The sequence below is a fragment of the Aquila chrysaetos genome, chromosome 19, assembly GCF_900496995.4.
Source record: "Aquila chrysaetos chrysaetos chromosome 19, bAquChr1.4, whole genome shotgun sequence".
Taxonomy (NCBI): domain Eukaryota; kingdom Metazoa; phylum Chordata; class Aves; order Accipitriformes; family Accipitridae; genus Aquila; species Aquila chrysaetos.
The window spans coordinates 27,920,334-27,934,650 of NC_044022.1; the positions used below are offsets into that span (position 1 = coordinate 27,920,334).

Genomic DNA, 14,317 nt, shown 5'->3' on the forward strand with positions numbered 1-14,317 from the left:
GTATGTTAGTGAGTCAAAAGATAATTAAGGGAAGTTCTGTGGCATGTGTTTTACAAGATGACAGACTGATTCACAGTACTCTTTCTGTGGTTTTATGATTTATGAATGATAGTAACTGTATCCCAGATTAATTTGAATCCTACTGTTCTGAAGATAAAACCCACAGTTACACATGAAATTAGACTGTAGATCTTATAACTGCAAGACATACTTAAATGAAGAGGTAAACAAGATTCAAGGATTGGAGGTTTTCAAGGATAAGAATATTCAGTGTTACATTACCATGGATTGTAAAAAAAAAAAAAGTTTTAATTATGGGAACATGCCTGCTTTTGGCATAAGTCAAATCTGTATCCTGCAAATAGAAAAGAAGGCAATTAGGAAGGGGAAATAGATAACTTCTAAGTGACATAATTCCTAGGTCATGTAAAACTGAAGCCAAGGGAAAAAGAAAGAATAAAACCCTGACAGCACTAAAGATAATAAAAATGGTACACTTTTGTTTTTGAAGTAAACTAAGAACAAAAGAAATCCAGCATAGAGTAGTCTGTTACGTGGAGACAGTAAAACTGTTAATGATACCAAGAAGGAATAGTTAGCCAAAATTCTCTTTTGTATGTGAGAGATACAAGATGAAAACATTAGAAGATAATAAACAGTAGTCTAGCAATAATAAACGCTTTTTTAAATCAGCGGGCCAAATTGATTTGCACCTATGAGTCTAAAGAAGCTCACTGATCCTATCTGCAGTTCACTGATCCTGCATGAGCATGGGGTTTGGACAATACAACTTCCAAAGGTCCCTTCCAACCTCAACCATTCTGTGGTTATCATAGAATGGTTTGGGTTGAAAGGGACCTTTAAAGATCATCTAGTCCAACCTCCTTGCCATGGGCAGGGACATCTTTCACTAGATAAGGTTGCTCAGAGCCCCATCCAACCTGACCTTGAACACTTCCAGGGATGGGACGTCCACAGTTTCTTGGGGCAACCTGCTCCAGTATCTTACCACCCTTATAGTAAAGAATTTATTCCTTATATCTAATCTAAATCTACCCTCTTTTAGTTTAAAGTCAGTACCCCTTGTCCTGTCACTACAGGCCCTGTAGTATCTCTCAGTCTTTCTTATAAGCCCCCTCCTAGTATTGAAAGGCTGCAGTAAGGTCTCCCCAAAGCCTTCTCTTCTCCAGGCTGAACAACCCCCAACTCTCTCTCAGCCTGTCCTCATAGGAGAGGTGTTCCAAGCCTCTGATCATTTTTGTGTCCCTCCTCTGGACCCACTCCAACAGGTCCATGTCTTTCCTGTGCTGGGGACCCCAGAGCTGGATGCAGTACTCCAGGAGGGGTCTCACGAGAGCAGAGTAGAGGGGCAGAATCACCTCCCTCAACCTGGATATTGTATCATCAGGCAGGATACAATTGGTTTTCTGGGCTGCGAGCGCACATTGCTGGGTCATGTCCAGCTTTTCATCCACCAGTACCCCCAAGTCCTTCTCTGCAGGGCTGCTCTCAATCCCTTCATTCCCCAGCCTGAAGTGATACTGGGGGTTGCCCCAAGCCAGGTTCTGTGGTTCTTTAATGAAGGCAAAATATGACCTTAGGCAACTTAAGCATTCTCCATTTGTTATGGATCTGACAAACCTCAAAAAGTGTTCAAAGTAAAATGATGTAAGCAGGGGTCACAATAGTAGAGGAATCAGAAAGATCCAGATTTTTTTTTTTACTCTGTTAGATGATTACTCATCCCTGTAATTCCACTGGCAGTTCAAGTATAATTTCTAACTCTTCAGAAGTGTATTACCATAGCAAGTGTAACTCAGTGAAGCTGCGCTGATTTCACTAAAACAAACATTTTGTCCAAGAAATGGTTGAAACTTCAGTTTCAGGGTTTTTTTCTCTCCCACCATCCTCAAAAATCAGTATTATTTCAGCAGTGTAGGCCTATATACACTAAGCATCTTTCTGTGATTCAGTACAGGCACAGTTTTGTTTTTTTTCTGGAAGATGAGATGTCTTATAAAAGAAAAACTTCACAGTGTTTCTCAGGAGCTTGTGTGTTTGTGTTATACAAAAGGGAGAGCTGGCAAACTCTTGGAGTGTTGCAAGTTCTTACATCTATCTATTCAGTTCTAAAATTGCAGGCAAAAAACCCCTCCAGTAAACCAACAATACCTCCCAAAGAGCTGTCATATTCCCCATCAGTATCCAAAAGAGAAAAAATGCCTTAGAAGAAGTACTGACAAAGCTAAGAGGTGTGTTTGGGGTGGTGGTGTGTATGTGTGTGTGTGTTTATATATATAAATTATAAATATAGGTATATAAATATACATTATTCTAATATATATTATATGTATTATAACATATACATTAGAATAATCATGGTATGTTAGCCTAGTTTCTTCTCTTTAACAGCACATACCTAGAAAAACATGAGAAAAGAGGAAGCATATCATAACACTTCCCCAGAATGCTACTAGCAGCTTTGTACACAGACTAGGACACCTTTTCTTGCTTTTATGAGAAACTGAAATATAGTTTCATTCTATCTTAATTTTTGAAACAACCCAGTGACTTAAGATTTGGGCATAAATTTTCTCATGTTAAAAGGTTTTCTTTCATTATTGTCATCAGTTTAAGAAATGCCCACCACCTGTATATAGAGGGATGTGAAATGCATACCCCATAAATGAAGACATCAGTCCAAAAAGTAAAACATCCAGTGGGTCTATTCTTATCTGGAGGCTTTGAGCTGGTACTGTGCAGAGGGAGGGCAAGCTTTAATTTTGTGGGAATTCCCTGATCATCACTGAGGGATGCTCAGCTGAACTCTGATGATGCTGCAGGTGTTACAGTAGTTTCTTTCCAGCAGTTTATAGAAACATTTGCCAGAGACAGAAAAACGCACGCTGGCCAGTGAATGATGCCTCCTGTTAATGTAGGGCGCTCTGCTGTTGCCAGTTCAGATGCTTTTGAGCTGCATCATAGAATCCTGTAGCAAGTCACCTTCTACTTCTCCACAGTCCTTCCCTTTGCAAGAGACTCTTCTCTAATGCTCGTTTCTCTCTATTCTTGTGACCTAATTCCTCTTGTTAGAATTCCTCTGTGAATCTTAACTGTGTGGGTCTTTTTCTTAGAACACCAAGACTCCAAAAGTTGCCTGTTAGCATGTTGCAGAGCAAGATTAATTTTTACATACTCAGGTATTGATCTACTAGGAGGCAGGGCACTTAAGAGCTCTCCTACTTCCCCTCTTATTAAGGCTGACTTGTGCAGCTGACTTGAATATTATGTGCCACTGTTACAGTTGTGAGGCTCTTGATCTAATGTGAGCATGGCTCAGGAAATGGATGCATAGTGAGAAGGCAGAATAGTGGATGGCCGTCTCTGTTAATTTGGGATACATTTCTATGTGAAGCATTTCTCTCCAGGCTTGGACACCCAGGGAGACAGCTTGCTTATGCTTTTGCTTCCTGCACTATGCTACGTAAGCTGGATGCTTCCCAATGTCATCTGGCCGTGGCATCCTCTACTTCTTTCTTCCATGCACACTGAAAGACATTCGAGACTAGAGCAACGTCTTCAGCACTCTTCTTTCCTATTCTAGATGGGCATGTTTGCTGCACCAGTTACCTCTAATGCTGAAAGAGGACTCACAGAATGCTTTCAAGGCTTTTTTTGCCTCAGTCTTTAATGCTAATGACAGACCTTAGACTGCCTAGTCCTCTGAGTTGGAGGACCACGACTGTGGGAATAGTGACTTTCCATTTGTGGACACTGAAATCATAAGGGACCAGTTGTCTCAGTTGAAAGTTGGTAAGTCCATGGGGCCTGATGGGATTCATCCCAGAGTACTGAAGGAGTTAGCGGATGTTACAGCAGGACCCCTCTCAATCATCTATCAATAGTCTTGGGAGTCTGGGGAGGTCACTGCTGACTGGAAGCTAGCCAACATTATTCCAGTTTACAAGAAGGGCGTGAGAGGAGACCCAGGAAACTACAGACCTGTTACTCTAAGCTCGGTACATGGAAAAATTACGGAGAACATCATACTGGGTGCTATTGAAAGGCATTTAAAGGACAAGGCACTATCAAAATGGGTTCGCTGTCCTGGGTTCAGCTGGGATAGAGTTAATTTTTACAGGAACCTGGGAGGTGGGGGGGGCATAGCCGGGGCAGCTGACCTGAACTAGCCAAGGAGCTATTCCATACCATGTGACATCATGCCCAGTATATAAATGGGGAGTGGGCCGGGGGGAGGGGGCTCTCTCTCTCGACTTTCGGTGGGGGAAGTGGCGGAGCGTCGGGTCCCGGGTGGTGAGCAGTTGCACTGTGCATCACTCTTTTTGTATACTCTTTCATTAGTACCGTCGTTGTTGTTGTAACTTTTTTTTCGTTGTCCCAGTAAACTGCCCTTATCTCAACCCTCGAGGTTCCAGGTTTTTTTCTTTTCTCTCCTCCGTCTCCCCCCTATCCCACCGGAGGGGGGCGGGAGGAGTGAGCGAGCGGCTGCGTGGTCCTTTGTTACCGGCTGGGCTGAAACCACGACAGTTCACAAAGCAAAAGACCTGTCTAATTAATTGATATCCTTCTATGATAAGGTCACCCGTCTAGTGGATGAAGGGAAGGTGGTGGATGCAGTTTTTCTGGATTTTAGTACGGCTTTTGATGCTGTACTTCACAGTATCCTTCTGGTCAAATTGTCCACCTGTGAGATGAGCAAGTACATGGTGTGCTGGGTGAGGAACTGGCTGAACGGCAGCACTCAAAGGGCTGTAGTGAATGGCGCTACAGCTGGCTGGCGACCAGTCACCAGTGGTGTTCCTCAGGACTCAATCCTAGGGCCAGTGCTGTTCAATATTTTTATCAATGATCTGGATGCACGAGTTGAATGCACCATTAGTAAGTCTGCTGAGTCTACTAAACCGGGAGGTGCTGTTGACTCTCCTGAGGGACATGAGGCCTTGCAGAGGGATTTAGGTAGATTGGAGCATTGGGAAATCATCAATGGCATGAAATTTAACAAAAACAAAAGCTGGATTCTGCCCCTGGGATGGAGTAATGCTGGACACAAGTACAGATTGGGAGAGGAGTGGCTGGAGAGCAGCCCTGCAGAAAGGGATCTGGCGGTGCTGGTTGGCAGCAGCCTCAATAGGAGCCAGCAGTGTGCCCTGGCAGCCAAGAGGGCAAACTGCATCCTGGGGTGCATCAAACACAGCATGACCAGCCGGTCAAAAGAGGGGATTGTCCCGCTGTATTCAGCATTGGTGTGGCCTCACTTGAGTTTTGTGTGCAGTTCTGGGCCCCACCATTTAAGAAGGATGCATCCAGAGGAGGCCAACAAAGCTGATGAAGGGGCTGGAAGGCATGTCCTATAAGGAGCAGCTAAGGACTCTCGGTTTGTCTAGTTTGGAGAAAAAGAGCCTGGGGATGACCTCATTGCTCTCTGCAGCTTCCTGAGGAGGGAAGTGGAGAGGGAGGTGCTGAGCCCTGGTCCCTGGCATCCAAGGACAGGACGCATGGGAATGGTTTAAAGCTGCATCAGGGGAGGTTTAGAGTGGACATTAGGAAGCATTTCTTTACAGAAAGGGTGGTCAAACACTGGAACAGGCTTCCTAGAGAGGTGGTCGATGTCCCATGCCTGTCAGTGTTTAAGAGGCATTTGGACAATGCCCTTAATGCTTTAACTTTTGGTCAGCTGTGAAGTGGTCAGGCAGTTGGACTAGATGATCGTTGTAGGTCCCTTCCAAGTGGAATTAGTCTATTATAATATAGAATAAGAATATTTTTTTTCTGGTTTCATTACTGTCAAAGGTAAAAGACTCTTCTTAGCACTTTCCCACGTCTGTCCCATCCAGTGTCCAGATCTGCACTTAGAGAGACAACATACCCAACATCACTCACCTAAGAAACATTGGGACATGCAGTGGCTTTAGCAGCTATGTAACAGAGTGAACAATATGCAGCTTTTAGAACCCTGTAATTCTGAGAAACATTATCCCTCACCTATATTACACACAACTACAGGTCTTCTGTTTTATGCTTATTATTGATTCTTTATTTCTCAAATAAAGGAGACAAATATAAGGTTTTAAGTGTCATTTACAGAAAATTAACACATCTGACAGCATTTGCTTTGTACCCGAGTGATTTTGTGCATCACAGGTTTTATGTCTCACTCACATTGTATCCTGTAGCGTTGGAGGCTGAAGTCCAGAGCCCACTATGCCGCAAACCCACTATTCGTTGTAAAAATACCATCTACAAACTTCATCTTCCCTTCTAGAGAAAACAATGAGAGAGTCACATAAATTCTTTGAAATGCTGCACTTGAAATCCTCAGAACCTGTTACCTGGGATTACAATAACAGAATAAAGTAGGTAAGAAATTTCCGCATTTGTGATGGGGAGAAGAAAGAGGAGAAGAATGAAAAAGCAAGGCAAAAGGGAAAGAAGAGGTTATTTCCTGTTCCTTTCCTGTGGGAGGAAGCAGAGAGCTCTTTCAAAGAAAGAACTGAAAGCAGGAGGAGGAAAGTGTTTGAGAAATGAGCTAAAACAGGCTAAAGAAACCTGAAATTGAGGACAAGCGAGTAAGTAAAACTTTGAACCTTCTCATTTTAATCTAGGAAGATGGCAAAATGAGAGTGGGAGGAAAGGCAGTGAAGTGGCAGAATTCAGACTGTTCATGGGAGTTTGTTAATACCAGTACAGGAGGTGAAAGAGATCCCAGGAGCGTGTTAAGGGCTGAGGACTTTCAGGGTTGAGCTTGTAATGGAAGAGAAGGGGAAAATAAATCAAGGGTAGAGGACAACAGAGCATGAAGAGAATTAGCCAGTGGAGAAGTGTGAGCAATGAATGTGAGCAGAAGAAGAGAAAGAGCCAGAAGTTGAAAGAAGAGAGAAATGCCGTCAGGGTGGACCTGGTGAGAGCAAAACTAAGCAGCTGAACACAGCACTGCTCTGAAGAGGAAAAGAGGGAAGGAAGCAGGGTAGGGAAGAGGCAGCAAGGGAAAAGCAGCATTCCCCCACAGCCTGACCCGATTCAAGCAACATGATCCATCAGGAGTTTAGACCTTGAGAAATGTCAAATAAAGGCATCAAAGTCTCTGAAGGACTCAGGACATAGACAGGGAGACCATGAAGATGCCAGGGACACATGCATTTTTTACAAAGGCCATTTCAGAAACAGCAGGAGAAGGCAAGGTGATGTTAAAATCAGCAACATGACCTGGTGAGTAAGCAGAGAAGATGGAAGGAAATATTAGTCAAACTAAGGGGGAGGGAAGGAAGTAGCAGCTCATGCAATAGGGATGCAGGATTTTGATTTATACTTACAATGGGAAAGCAAAAACAAGGCAGAGGAAGGATCTAGTAAAGGTAATGTGAACCACTAACAGATAAAGGTAACAAGATGGAGAATTAGCATCAGCAAGACAGGAGGAATAAAAAAGTATGAATGACACATAAGCAAGAACCCTCTCTCAAAGCATTTGAAAAAATGCTGAGCAGATAATTTTCATAGCAGGACCCCAAAGTGCTGGACTGTACCAGGCTACCCCGGAGGAAAAGAGCATGATTGTCTTCATAAAAATGAAGACAAGAACATCTTCCACATGTTTGCAACATTCCCTGCTAGGCTATGAACAGCAGTAGCCCAAGCTCTACACTAGTCCTTAGGACAGGTTAGAAGGACAAGCCCAGAGTGCCATTCTCCATAGTACAATGTCACCTCAAGCAGAGTTAAGAGATGGAACAAAGGTGAGAAAAGCCTGTTGTACTTCTCTTCCATTTCTAATTGATGTTTGCTTTACTCTATTGCTCCAAGTCTGGCAGAGGGAGTCCTCTCCTCTTGGGAAGAGCTCTATTCTGGATCTTACTAAGAATTGGTCTCATCCTCCAACACGGACCCCTTTACCACGGGGTGAGAATATGGCTCATTCCTGCAGCCCTTCACACTGTAATAGACTGGACTGGGACTGCACTGTTCATCAACTCCTGCAACTGCAAGCAGCTTGGCTGCGCTGCACTGACGGAAGATAATTAAAACCTTCCTTGGTACTACTTTCTCCACTCAGAATAGAAAGTGCCTCCCTCTCCATTATGAAACCCATTCCCAGCCCAGAACAAAGGCTAGAAGCTTCTGGCAAGTACAGATCTCGCCACAAGAAAGCAGGGGCCAGCATAATTTATATTGTTTCCTCCCTTGCCATCTATGTGTGGGGCCCCAAAGTGATGACATCGTGGCTCAGATCCTATAAACAAGACCAAATTCATGGACCAGAGACTCCCTGGAGACTGGCTAGATGTCTGTGTTAGGTTACGAGTTCCTGGGAGCAGAGATAATAGCAGGATGAAGCTGAGAGAATGGGAAGTTGCAGAACTGGGGGTTAGGACACTGGAGAGATACCTTCCCTTTGCTAGTCCTGTTCATCTGAGCCTCCTAGGAAGAAATTGGCGAATGTGATTCTGGTTTTAACATCATGTGGATAGGGAATTCTAATTTGGGGAAAGCAGTACTATGTCTGCTGGCAAACATGGCAATATAATACTGGTGATCCTTGAAACATCAGGAAATTGGAAATTGGTAAGAAATAATGTCACCTGCCAGGGGAACACAGAAGGCATCACGTACCTGGGACCCTGGCAAAATTTACTCACAGTCCAAATACAGATTGGACTTCTTTTTCTGAAAGTCCTGTTGTAGTTCCATACTGGTTAATTTTACAACCATTTTAAAACTGAAGACGCTCTATGCCTTCAATCTCTGAATATAGGGGAGACCTCAAACCAGAACTCCTTTCAACTTGTAACCAGAATGGGTTTGAAATGCTGATCCCAGAACGCTGACATTGTGCCAGTAATTATTATACTAATGAAATATACGTATGTAATACCAATCCATCCTTCTTTGCAGCTGGACTAGATGCTTGTCGTAGGTCCCTTCCGACTGAACTATCCTATCCCATCCTATCCTATCCTATCCTATTCTATGATGTTGTCCTCATTATATACCTTTCAAAATACCTTTTGGTCTAGCTGTTTCATCAAACTGAGAACTCATATTCTATTGGTCATCTAATGCAATCAATAAATCCTTTAATTCCTGCTTTCCAGGGCACAGCCACCAATCTGTAACCATGAACTGCTCTGTGGAACTCTCCTAGAAATAACCCTGCTGGCTGACAATCATCCATTGTGAAATACAGCAACAGAGTTTAAGTCAAAAGTTGATGAATTACTGCTCAGTGTTTAATCGGCTCTTCATGTACTACTGACAAATGCCTTACAGAAATCCCTTATCTATCTCTGATGTGCCAAAATTCCTTTTTTTTTTTCTCATGCTTCACCTCTTGGAGGTATGAAATTTAGTCTTATCCCTATTTTACAGATGGGCAATTGAGACAGAGATTTGAGGAAGAAACAATATCAGATACAGATTTTTGAAGGCTTTCAAGTCACCAAAGAAACTATGAAACAGCCAGTGTATAATTTTTGCATTTGGAGAGAACAAGGCAGGGTCTTTATCTCCAAAATACAAAGGAAGCTCTGAGAAGCTTGAGTCTGCTGATTAAAGCAGCTGGAGGAGCAGCATCCCCATACATCAGGCCCCTAAACACAGGCAGAAAGGTTAATTTTGAAACTTCCCTCAATGGAAGTTGAAGGGTCCTATCTTGCTCATACCTCTTTGAAAAAAATCCACACCGGACAATAACTCAAACTGGAGTTCAACCTGTTCAGAGAGAAAAAGCAAATTGCGATGGTGTGATAAGGTCTTTGAATAGCACGAATATAAGTGTAATACAGCATAAAGTGCCATATCAGTTTATTAGACGGGTGCTTTACCCCAGTCCATGTTTGTTCACAAAATGTAGAGAATCACTGAATGTAAATGCAACAGACACATTTGGTAATGTGTTACTTAAAATGGGGATAGCAGCAGGTAGTACAGACACTCTGTGGTGGGTAAGGAGATGAAGAGTGCCTCCCACCAAACAGATGAAAGGCAGAGTGAAGGTTGGTATCACATGAAGCGTATGAGCATCCTCCTGAAAGGAGAAGACTTAAAGACATTTTTCAGAAAGCTGTGGTAGTATTTCAGAAAGACTTGATCACAGCAGTGCCTAAGGTCATGCTCTTGTCCTTCAACATGGAATGCACAACATCATTTAATGAAGTTCTGAATTATTAACAAGGAGATTTTAAAAGACCACAGTATTACATGGGAATAAAACAGGGAAGCAAACCTCCTAGGATATCGACATATATCCACTGGTAGTATTCCAAACAGACATATAATTATCTTTCTCAGAAATGTATATTGGTTGTATAGTTAATGGCAATCAGCACTCCCTCTTACAATGTGCGGTCAACCCTTCCACTATTTTGTCCAGGGTTGATACTGTATTAAGTGTCCAACAATTTCACAAGACATGTCATTTTCATCCTATAAATATCAGTGCACTGGTAATTCCCCACGATCCTTAGGTCCAAGATCTCTGCAAAACAAAAACAAAAGAAAAACAAAACCCCACCTCAACATTCTTTGTCCTCACATCTCCTCAGCTGGTTCTTTTTACCCTCCTCGTTGAGTCACAAATCTAAGCCCATTATAATACTGGTGCAAATGTTATCCCTCCAGGCTAGTATTTTAGCCAATATCCTTACCTCAGTTCCCCCATCTCTACTGCACAGTCTCTACAAGGCAATAAAACAAACCACTCCTTTTATCTTTTAAAAGTCCTCACAACTGTTTCCTGCTCTTCCTAACTTCTGTGACAAGACGCAGAATGATTGTTTCTTCTCTCCACTTCCAATATCACTGCCATTAGTATCTAAGGATATCTTCTAAACTTCCTTTCCATCACTGTTTTTGAAGGAGAAAAGATTCCACTGAACAGCAAAGAATGAGAAAATCACAATATCTTCCTTGATAATGATGGATTTTTTTTTTGAGATGTTTACATTCTTAACAATGACTAGGAAGTAGGGTCCTGTGATTGCATTCAAAGTGGTCAAAGTCAGGTTGGATGGGGCTTTAAGCAACCTGATCTAGTGAGAGATGTCCCTGCCCTTGGCAGGGGGGGCAGACTACATGATCTTTAAAGGTCTTCTCCGACCCAAACCATTCTATGATTCTGTGATTGTATCTTGTTTTGTTAATCACAGTCTCTTTGATGACACAGATGTATTTTATGAAGTATTTAGGTTGTACGCTCAAGACTTCCGTGGGTATATAAGACTTACAAGTTACGTTGTTTACTTCTACATTTTGCTGCACCGGCCTTAGCCCGACAAGGCCTTGCCCTGTCACTGAGGCCTTTCTGTGGTATTACATTACAATAAAATGATCGAGATCTGAGACTCATACCCTATGTTCTCCTGGATCCAATTCTTACCACATTGTCCTAGACTGGCAGATGAATCCAGCCCTCCACTCTTGCAGTGACTGGGAGCAACAGTCAGAATATCAGTGGCATTAGAATCAAGTATTTTGGGTAACAATATTCTTAAGACACAGTCCTACTGCTTAGCACAACACAGCTCTGTTACCTTCTTATCATTCCTAGAACTGTTTCCTTGGTGCAAGGCGATATGGAGAGCGTGCTGCAACTGGTAACCTTCAGCATGCATCCAAGTAGTTAAGAAAGCACAACAGGTAAGGGAAAATGCTAGTAGTAGATCAGAAGCACAGATTTTGTGTTTCTGAGTCAGCCCATAGAAAGACCCAAATTTCTTTGGCCCACCTTGAATTGAAGCCAGAGTCTTGATACTGTGGATACAGAGTACCCTTCTGTGGGAACAATACCTCCCATTTTATCTCTTCTTTTGTTTAGTGGTGCTGGTGTCTCACCTTCCATGCTGGGTAGCCTGGCTGTGCTTCTCTCACTGGAGCACTCCCTGTTATTCATTTGGGGTTCTCTGACGTCAACTCTGAGGTCAGGCAGGCAGGGCCACGCCTGTCCCTTGCCCGCTCCCAAACACAAAAGACTATAGATAGCTGCTGCAGCAAATGCTTTTCATTATGTACTCCCCTCTCTTCAGACCGCCCGCCCAGTTGGGGGTGGGAGCAGCATGGGGCCCCTAGATGCCTGTGCTGCTCTGCTATGTGTTTTCTGTTATTTGGGGTGAGTTGTGCATTCCTTACAAGCTTTGAATGTCGTGCAGAGCCCCAGGGGAATCATCAGAGGAGTGGGAGGAGAGACCAGGCAGGGGAAGGTTGCCCATGCACACCAGGGAAGAGGCATCCCCTCCCCCCGTGTCAGCCTGTGAAGAAGTCCAAACCAGAGGGAAGTGCCAGGTCTATGACAGCATACCCTCCGCACACAGCATCCATCCCCTCTCAGAAATGTATTTAAAAGCTTTCTACTTCCCACTAGCAGAACTTGCTTAGCTAGCCTTAGTCTGGCAAAACACAGACCAAGAGGTGATAAATCTGTCTGCTTGTACAATTGGAGTCAATGCCAGAAAGGTAAAGGAACAATTTCAGATTAAGATTAACTGTGAATCAAGAGTAAATGGATATAAATTGGCCATTAATACATGCAACAAGAAATCTGGAGGAGATGTCTAGCTACTACAGCAATCAGGCTCCAAAACATCCTTCCAAACTAAGAAGGACATAGAAGCAAAAATCCCATCTGCTTCTAAGCCAGAGACTGATAAAATTATGAGTGATTACAGGATTTTATATCTGTGACAGCTAGGGATTGGACACGCAGACCCAAGAATGGCTGCACACCACCTTCTCACCCTTTACCAAGGAAATCTGATATAGAGACTCCCTGGAGCACACATGCGGTGCCTTGTACTACGGACAGGAAACTAGCCTCCCAGCCCCCTGTCTGCCCCCCCCAAACTATTTGGGTCTGTGTTCTTGTTTTAAACCCAAGATGCCTCGTTCATGTTTCAGTGTCAGCTCACAGAGTTTGCACAGAAGACTGTTACGGATATAGAAACGTAGAACTGGAAAGCACTTCCTGGAAAGCCTGGATGCAGTGAGTTCAGTGGCCACCCCCCAACTTGCTGCCATGTGTTTGCTCCATCATAATTCTCAGGATGCTAGTAAAATTAGAAATCCTGTAGGATCTGAAGTGCCAGCATGATGGGCTAGCATTCCCTGTAAGTCCTAACCTGTAACTAAATCAAAACATCATTCCCAGATCCCAGAGATGTGACAAGATCAACAAAATGATGAACAGCTAGGAAAAGGGAACCTGGAGGAAAAGGAAGCCTTGACCTCTGCAGAAAGTGTGCACGCATCTAGAATACAAATAGAAATATAGGAGCTACCATAATGTACTGTATCTTGTGCTATAACTGCAGCAGCTAAGACTACCTACTTCAGGTATGCCAGGAACCACCTAAAAGGCAACAGTAATAAAATATACCTCAGAGAAAAATTTCTACTTGGTTGTTGATAAAATGCTAGCACTGGGCTGACGATTGAGATTTATGGGTCCCAGTTAGAAATATGAACACTGACCATTCACTATAAAAGTGACATTTTGATATGGTAACTTATTTAATGCACAACATAGTAATTTGTGGGGTACAAGATGTGTAGAGATACTGAGTGGGACAGTAAGCATAGTACTCTTGACATCTTACATAGCTCAGGCTACCACGGCTCCTCTATACCACCTAGTACAAATCCTAAAGAGAAATAGCACGAAACATTCACCTCCTCTACCATAGATACTCCCATGGCCCTGCCTGTTTGTCCTCAACACTGCCAGCTTGTGAACTCCCAAGAAACCATGTCCCAAACCACAGGCAGTCACCAGTGCCAGCTCTGCTCTAAACTGCAGCACAGGGAACAGAGCAGGGGCAGAAGGGCTGTGGGTCCTGCTGCGCAGAGCTCTGCACCCCTCCACTGAGCTCTGCACCCCGCCAGGGAACTCGGCATCATGCCCCGGGGAGCCCTGCACCCCGTGCCGGGAGATGATGGGCACCCCGCCCCGGGGAGCTCTGCACCCCGCTCGGGAGATGGGCACCCCGCCCCGGGGAGCCCTGCACCCCGCTCCTGAGGCAGCGCTTCTCCTCCCGCCCCGCCGCTTACCGCCCAGAGGCCGCCCGTTGCCATGGCGACGCGCTCCTGGCCCTCCCTCGCTACCGGGCCCAGGTACGGGACTGCGCTCGCGGGTCCGCCGGGTGCCGCGGCGGCAGCGCTGCGAGTGGGGCGGCCAGGACGGGACCCCGGGGGCCGGGATCCCACGCGGGGGCGGCCAGCCCGGGCCAGTCGCCCAGGGACGGGACCGGCACGGGGCGGGGGCGGGCCCGCCAGGGGGCGCGCTCCACCGGCAGCCCCCTGCCCCTGACGC

General features: G+C 44.4%; 1 protein-coding gene across 1 annotated transcript in view; it reads right to left on the bottom strand.

The window, feature by feature from the left end:
* DCHS1 (dachsous cadherin-related 1) overlaps window positions 1-14,313 on the bottom strand; it is an 85,565-nt gene extending 71,252 nt beyond the window's left edge. The window contains exon 1 of the mRNA XM_030042311.2: window positions 14,056-14,313. The gene's annotated coding sequence lies outside the window, so the exon portion shown is untranslated. The remainder of the gene's footprint in view (window positions 1-14,055) is intronic.
* Window positions 14,314-14,317: the final 4 nt, after the last annotated feature.